General features: G+C 39.1%; 1 long non-coding RNA gene across 1 annotated transcript; it reads right to left on the bottom strand.

The window, feature by feature from the left end:
- On the bottom strand, positions 3,842 to 5,655 carry LOC110264020. The gene is made up of 3 exons (XR_002349750.1): positions 5,637 to 5,655; positions 4,174 to 4,448; positions 3,842 to 4,084 (listed from the first exon to the last, which is right to left on the bottom strand). It is a non-coding gene; the product is annotated as an uncharacterized LOC110264020 (long non-coding RNA).

The following is a 7,729-nucleotide window of genomic DNA, read 5'->3' on the forward strand; positions in this document are numbered from 1 at the left end:
GTATTAAACCCTCACACGTTCTCAAAGCGCTGATATTCAAGTGCGCGCTTTTAGAGGAAAATGTTCTACATTCAAAAGCTGCTACAAAAGAATGGACGAAATGCTTGAGTTCGGCTTCATTAGAGAAGGACCGAAGTCAAGGACTCGCCCCCAAAACAAAGAAGACCAAGCTCAAGCAGGGGCACTGTTCATACCCTGGGTCGAGCTGTCCAAACCGGGATGTTCAGCAGCAAAGCGACCGACCTCTTTAGGTCAAGCGGACCGACTTCTTCACGAAGAACTCGGCCAAATCGACAGGAAAGCCCAAAGAAGGGTCCAACTCAAGGAATACGACCCAGATCCAGAGGCAGCCCACGCCTATAGAGATAAGGGCGGTTCCATGGAAGATAAGCTGACCTCACCCAAAGATAAGATAAGATAAGATAACTAACTTATCTTATCTAAAAAGGTCACTCCTCATCATTATAAATACACTGGAGCACCCAGGTATAACTCATGCTCTGATTCTACAATAAACCTATTTAATACCCATGCTAACTTAAGCATCGGAGTCTCTTGCAGGTACCCCCACCCTCCGGTGACGAAGGATCAGCAGTACATCCAGTCCAACAAGTCGGACACAACAGCTCCGGCCGCCACCAACCAGCCGGACACGTCATCTCTGACCAGTACAGAGGATCTCATCCGAGATTGACCTACAGTTTTAGGTAACCCTCGGAACAATAGGGTCAAAGGAACTTCGAGTCTCAACCTGGCGCACATGGTGGCTAGCCACTGCTTCCTCCCAAGAAAACCCTCATCTCCGATAGTGGAAGTGCAAACATTCACAATTCATTCAACAGCATATATGCATTTATACTTAGCCATAATCATGGCTCCGCCATAACACGGCAATGATCCAGCCATCCGGCTCATGGTTAAATCCATAACCAGCCAATTCATTAACAATTACGGCCCTTCGGCCCATGGCATAACAAGCACTTCCACCGCCATCCTCCGCATCTCACATAATCTTCTTTGATCCTCATTGATCATTCATTTTTCCCTTGCTTCACTCGCAAGTTACCATATTCACTAGCTCTTTGTCTCATTGCTAGGCATATCGTAATGATTTAAGACATAAGTGGTGAGATCGGAGGCTTAGAAGTATGAAATTTGGCCTTTAAAACTCAAAAATCAACTTTGGGATGAAAACAGGGCCAAGCGTACGTGCACTCCACGCACACGCGTGGATGGCCACAAAACTCATTGACGCGCAAGCGTCATACGCGAGGACGCGCAGATTGAAAAATAGCCAAAACTAGCTGGGCACAAAACTGGCACAACTCTCGGAAAAATAGCTGGGCATTTGGTGCAGCGCATCGACGCGCCCACGCACACCACGCGCACGCGTGGATGATGCTTTCTTGAAGAACGGCGCGTACGCACCAAGTGCGCCTACGCGCGGAGGGTCATTCTGCTAAAAATTTTCTAAGTTAAAAGCTGCAGAATTCACAGATTCAACCCCTAATCTTTCGACGGACATAACTTTCTCATTTTAAATCGTTTTCCGCTTGTTCTTCCAGCGGCGTGGAAATCCCGGATCCAATTTCATTTCTAAACAAGTTTGGTACAAAACAAGGATCCGTAGTCCAAGTTATGTCCCATCAAAACATGCCCGAAAACCATGTTTTCATACAAAACCACAAGGTGCCATTTTCAAAACAAACCATTTTCAACTCTTTTCAAAATCAACCAAAACATGCCAATTTTGCCTTTTTCGAAATCAATCAAAATGTACCAAAATCAACATCAAGCCATCCTCAACTCACACATTGATACTTTACCAAAATTCCCAAAACCACCGTCCAACCATTTTAACACTTCTCAATCAAATGGCTACAGGGCAAACACAATATCATACCACACATCCTTCCTCATCCCAATTTCCGATAATACCATTTCCAAATCAAGCATCATTATACATAATCATCATCATACTCACTATTAACATGGTACCACCCACCAATTCAACCTCAATCATTCATCAAGCATATATCAAAACATGCAGTTTCTCATATATCACACAATCAAGGCATCAATATTCATAATCACATATATGATCACATCATATATCTCAACCATTCAACAACATCATCAATTCAATGCCTATCTTAGGGCCTCTAGCATAAGTATTTCCTACCACATTGCATATTAGATATGAGAAACCGAGACCATACCTTAGCCGATTTCCCAAGCTCAATCGGAGCACTTCCAAACCACTTGTCCACAAGTCCTCTAGGTCTCAACACCTCCAAGAACAGAGTTTTACCACCAAAATCACTTTTCAAGCTTTCTAAGGTCTCAATCAAGCCCCAATATTCACATATACACAACCTAAGCTACAATCATCATACCCATACACAACATCTCAATACCCAAACATCATAGAACAACAAATTACACTAGGGTTGAGAATCTTACCACATCCAAGGTCCAAGGAGACAAGATTAACCTTTTCCTTCAAGAGAGTTGGGTCCTATAACATCAAAAAGCCCAAAATCTCAATATTTTTGCTCATGAAACTCGAAATCAAAGCTGGACATTCGAAGAGCAAAACGTTGCTTAACTCAAGATTGATTGTATGGGTTTTGTAGAGCTCTCCGTGGTGAACGCGTGGCCATAAACGGTGCGGTAATCAGAGCTCTAGATCAAAAGTTATGGTGGTTTGAACATCAAATGAAAGAAAGAACTTGAGAGAGTGTTCTTCCCTCCATGGCCTCCATTTCAGCGTGTTTCTTGAGTGTAGTGAGGAGAGAGTGCTGAAATGAGTGTATTAGGTTTAGTTTATTTGGGCCAAGGGCCCACTTTGGGTTCGGTTGGTCCGGTTTGGCCCGTTTGGTCCAATCTTGGTCCGATTTCTATAAAATTGGTACCGAAATTCTCGTCTCAATCTCCTCTATCATATTTAGCCATAAAAATCACATTTTTTAGCTTTCTAGAATAAATTCTCATTTATGGGTTAATTGGCCATTAATTAACCAGGTCTTACATTAAATGCCAGCTTTTGTGCCAGTTTGGGCGTTTAACTCCAGCTTTTATGCCAGTTCTGGCGTTTTGACGCTAGAATTTTTATGCTGACTTGGAACGCCAGTTTGGGCCATCAAATCTCAGGCAAAGTATAAACTATTATATATTGCTGGAAAGCCCAGGATGTCTACTTTCCAACACAATTGAGAGCGCACCAATTGGGCTTCTGTAGCTCCAGAAAATCCACTTCGAGTGTAGGGAGGTCAGAATCCAACAGCATCTACAGTCCTTTTTCAGCCTCTGAATCAAATTTTTGCTCAGGTCCCTCAATTTCAGCCAGAAAATACCTGAAATCACAGAAAAACATACAAACACATAGTAAAAGTCTAGAAATGTGATTTTTGAATAAATACTTATAAAAATATAATAAAAACTAACTAAAACATACTAAAAACTTCCTAAAAACAATGCCAAAAAGCGTATAAATTATCCGCTCATCATGTACCAAGTGCACAAAATAAAAAATACAACAACTAGAATTACACAAACAAATTTCAGTCATAGCAATACAACTTCAGTGTTAATAAAGCCAGCAAACATTTCCAGCCATAGCAATTAATGTAAATGCAAGTAAAAAACTATGGAACAAGGAATAGAGAAGGACATACCACATCTAAGTTCGAAAAATGTGTTGATCCATGGCCACTATTCCCATCAATAGGAGATTGTTGGGAATCTTGTAATAAAGCTTCTAGTTCTTCTGGCCTCATTCCAAGTTCTGATTGCTGCAGTAATAACTTGATCATATTTCGCAACCCATGAATCTCTTCGTCTTCTTTTTGCTGTTTGGCCTCTTGTTTTTGCTGTTGGGCCTCCATGTGTCCAAGTTTATCCTTCAGACTAGACACTTCCTCTTTGTGCTGATTCTTGATTTCATTAATTTCAGCATGTTTTTTTAAATCAGTCTTTGTCACAGATCTTCCATACAAACTTACCCGACCTGGTTGTTCTTTCCCGAATAAGGCCTCAAATGCTTCCTCTTCTGTTTCACCAGCAGCTTGGCGGTGTTGGAAGTCTTCCTGCATAGAAGAAACATTTAAAATTGAGTTAGTTACCGTATCCTAAATTTGAAATGTAATTATGAATGATTCAATGAACTCTTACAACAGCAGTTTATGTTTCCTCATCCACTTCTTTCCTCTTCCGACTTGTTCGGGTAGCAATGAACATCTCAAACCTTTTTGGTTCCTCGTTTGTTTCCTTTGTTGCTCACAGCAAAACAAGATCATACTTGGGTTTCTTCCTTCAATTTATGCAAATATAAATTCTAATATAATATAAATCTACTATTTACCATAGCCACTCGTACTCTTCCGAAATTGATTGGCCCCATGCGATGTGGAAACTTCTGTTTTTCCTTGTGTTGCTTGTTTCTTTGACTTATTGATTGGAAGTGAATAAAAAGTTAGCATACAGTTACTAACACGTGCAGCATAATGAGTTAGGCAAATCTACTAGCAAGGCTGCATTATTAAGCTAAAGCAGTGAAAAATGTCACATTCACTCGACAAATATTATTCAAAAATAATGAACCTAACTCTACATCTAGTTATACAAACTATTTAGTACAATTTATCCATGAAAAGCAAGTACATAACCATCAAAAGCTTTGATTATCTATGGAGTTTTCTCATCATAATTCATAAATGTCAAAGAAAAAGAACAGTTACAAACTACAATTCATGTCAAATAACATGTAGCTGTCCTTGTCCAATGGGGAACTACTTGTTTACAAAACCAACCTGACAAAAAAATAGTACCCCAGATTCACTGCTAAGTACGACGCCATCAGCCGATGATGGGAAACTTTTTGACCAATTAGTCTCATCAAGATTTCTGCCATAATTTCACCTCCCACTAGCTTCACAAAGAATCCAAAAAAATGTAAAATTTTATCCCAGTTAGATATCAGGAACACCAACCTCACTGATTGAGTTCTCAATCTTATCTCCAACAACTTCACCATCCCGAGTAGGTACCTACATTCAAACACAAAATATCCAAAATATCCTACTACCACAGGGGGGGAAAATGCCATCGCCACAACACACACCAAATCACAAACACCTAATACGCACCTATAACTGACTAAAAGCTGGGCAGAGAAAATGACAAAGCACACTCTTTAATTCATCTCAGAGCATGCTCATTTGGCATGAACCACTTCTATCCATCCACATTCTCCTCGACTTTTTGTTGTCATGACTCAAGGGAAGAACTTTTCCATTCATCATTTTGCCTCATAAATGGTATAACCTTTTTGCCAAATAGAACCACTATCAATTTGGCTACTGCAAAACATATATCTGACCTTTTCAATGAGATAAAAAAGTAGCTAGCCAAGTAAAAAGGTATATAGACATCACATAATGCTGAAACACTTAATAAATTTTCTTTTAATAACAATAATTCACATCCAATCAGTGCTTATTGAGACATCAAAAAACATAAGACTGTTAAGTGTTAAGGTGTCAGTAGAGCTGCTTCACATTAGTAACTAAATACCATATTGCTTTTTCAATAGTCAAATAGTTTCACATGAAAATTCGACATATATAGTCTTTTACCTGGATTAGAGGATGACTCAACCAATAGATCAATTTTATGAAACCACTTTCTGGTACTTGTGGGGGTCGATTCTTCACCATATCTTCAATAGTATCATAGGGAACGAAGTGCTTTTGCTTAATCTTTCCTTTGAACTGCTTCCAAGCATCTCGAATCGCTTGCATTACCCACTTTTCTCCGTTGTCTGGGAGGATAAACTTGGTCTGCATGATTATAAGTAATTGTTATATGCTCTTGCGCTGAATAAAAAACTTGAAATAGATTTAGGACTAATTAGTGATGCCAATTGAAAAAAGAAGCATTACAATTTATAAGGGAAGATAGAAAAATAGCAAAACAGTACTTTCTTCATCATCAATGTCCTCCATCACATGTTGATAATAGTCTTTATCAAGTGCCATACTTTCTTCCCCGTCCTCACTTAGTTCAGTGCTTGGTCCTTCTATTTCCACGTCTATCCCATTTTCCTTTAAGAATTCATCAATTGTTGTAGCCTTTATCTTGGGCATCCTCTTACCCTTTGTTGATATTCCTTGCACAAACATTGCACCTTCAGGTTGTGGGTAGTTTCAAGAGAAGGCAAAGTCGTGTCATTGATAAACCCATATTTCATGAGTTCTTTTGTGCTTAATTAAAGTGATTTATTCAACTCTTCACCTACTTATTCACATTAATTGCATGGTTTTACTTTCCCTTCCCTATTATGTCATATAATGAAAAACATATTTTCTAAGCTTTAAAAATTAATTATTTTAATTACCTTTATTTCCATTCGATGCCGTGATTAGTGTGTTGAGTAGTTTCAGATTTTCTAAGGCAGAATGGCTTAAAGGATGAAAAAGGAAACATACTAAAATGGAAGGAGAAAGCAAAACGGAGCTTTAAAGAAACTGGTATCCACGCGATCACATGGATGACGCGATCGCGTGCCAAGCACGAATCAGCAGCGACGCGGCCGCATGACTGACGCGACCGCACGCCTTAAGCAGAACGCACATGACGCGGTCGCATGACTGACGCGACCGCGTGGCAAGGAAAAGCTCCAATTGACGCGACCGCGTGACCCATGCGGACGCGTGACAGAGGCCACGCACCAGAAATTGCAGAAAACGCTCATAACGAGTTCTGAGGCCCTTTTTGGCCCAAACCTAAGTCCAGAAGGCATAGACCAGAGGTTATGAAGTGAGGGAATGCATCCATTCAGGGAGCTCGCATTTTTTTCACCTTTCAATGAATTAGATTTAGTTGAGAGGGAGATCTCCTCCCTCTCGCTTTTAGAATTTAGGATTTCTTCTTGTTTTAAGAGTAACTCTGGATTCAGGTTTAATTTATTTTAATATTACTTCTCTTTATTTATTCCAACATTTGAATTGATTATTATTATTTATGAATTATTCCATGTTATAGATTTCTAATTGAATTAATAATAATTGAGGTATTTTCAGTTTATGATTGTTCACTTTGACTTAAGTTACCATTGTTTCCCATCTAAGGATATTTTTACTATTATTCCAGCAACTTTACTTTTTCTCCTTTTGGTTCTAGTTAAGAATTTAGTAACTCAACAGTTATTAAACTCAATACAATTGATAATCGTGATCTTGCTAATTGAGCTGAACTTAAATAATCCCAACCTTTTCTGAGGAAATAATTAGGATTCAAAGGTCAACTTAATTAGTCCCTTGACTTTCCCTTACCCCAGGTAAAGGTCGATCAAGTGGAGTTTAGATTCAACTTTCATTATTGTTGAGAGAGATAACTAAGTTAGACCTCTAATTTCTTTACCTTGCTAAAAGTCGCTTTACAGTTATTATTTATTCTTAATTGCCATTTAATTCACTCGTCATTCAGATTACTTGCTTCTCACCTTCTAAACCCCGATTATAACCTTTATAGCCAATAATAAGAACATACTTCCTCGCAGTTCCTTGAGAAGAAACCACATCTCCATGTGGACAGCCCGATGAAGAGCGTAGCATGAAAGAAATACTAGAGACTCCAGCGGGCAAGACAGAGAATGAATTCATACTAGAACAAGTGGAAGAAGCTGTCATTGTTCAAGGAGAAGAGTTGGTTGAATTGGTTGAAGATC

The sequence above is a fragment of the Arachis ipaensis genome, chromosome B06 (assembly GCF_000816755.2).
Source record: "Arachis ipaensis cultivar K30076 chromosome B06, Araip1.1, whole genome shotgun sequence".
NCBI classification, from domain to species: domain Eukaryota; kingdom Viridiplantae; phylum Streptophyta; class Magnoliopsida; order Fabales; family Fabaceae; genus Arachis; species Arachis ipaensis.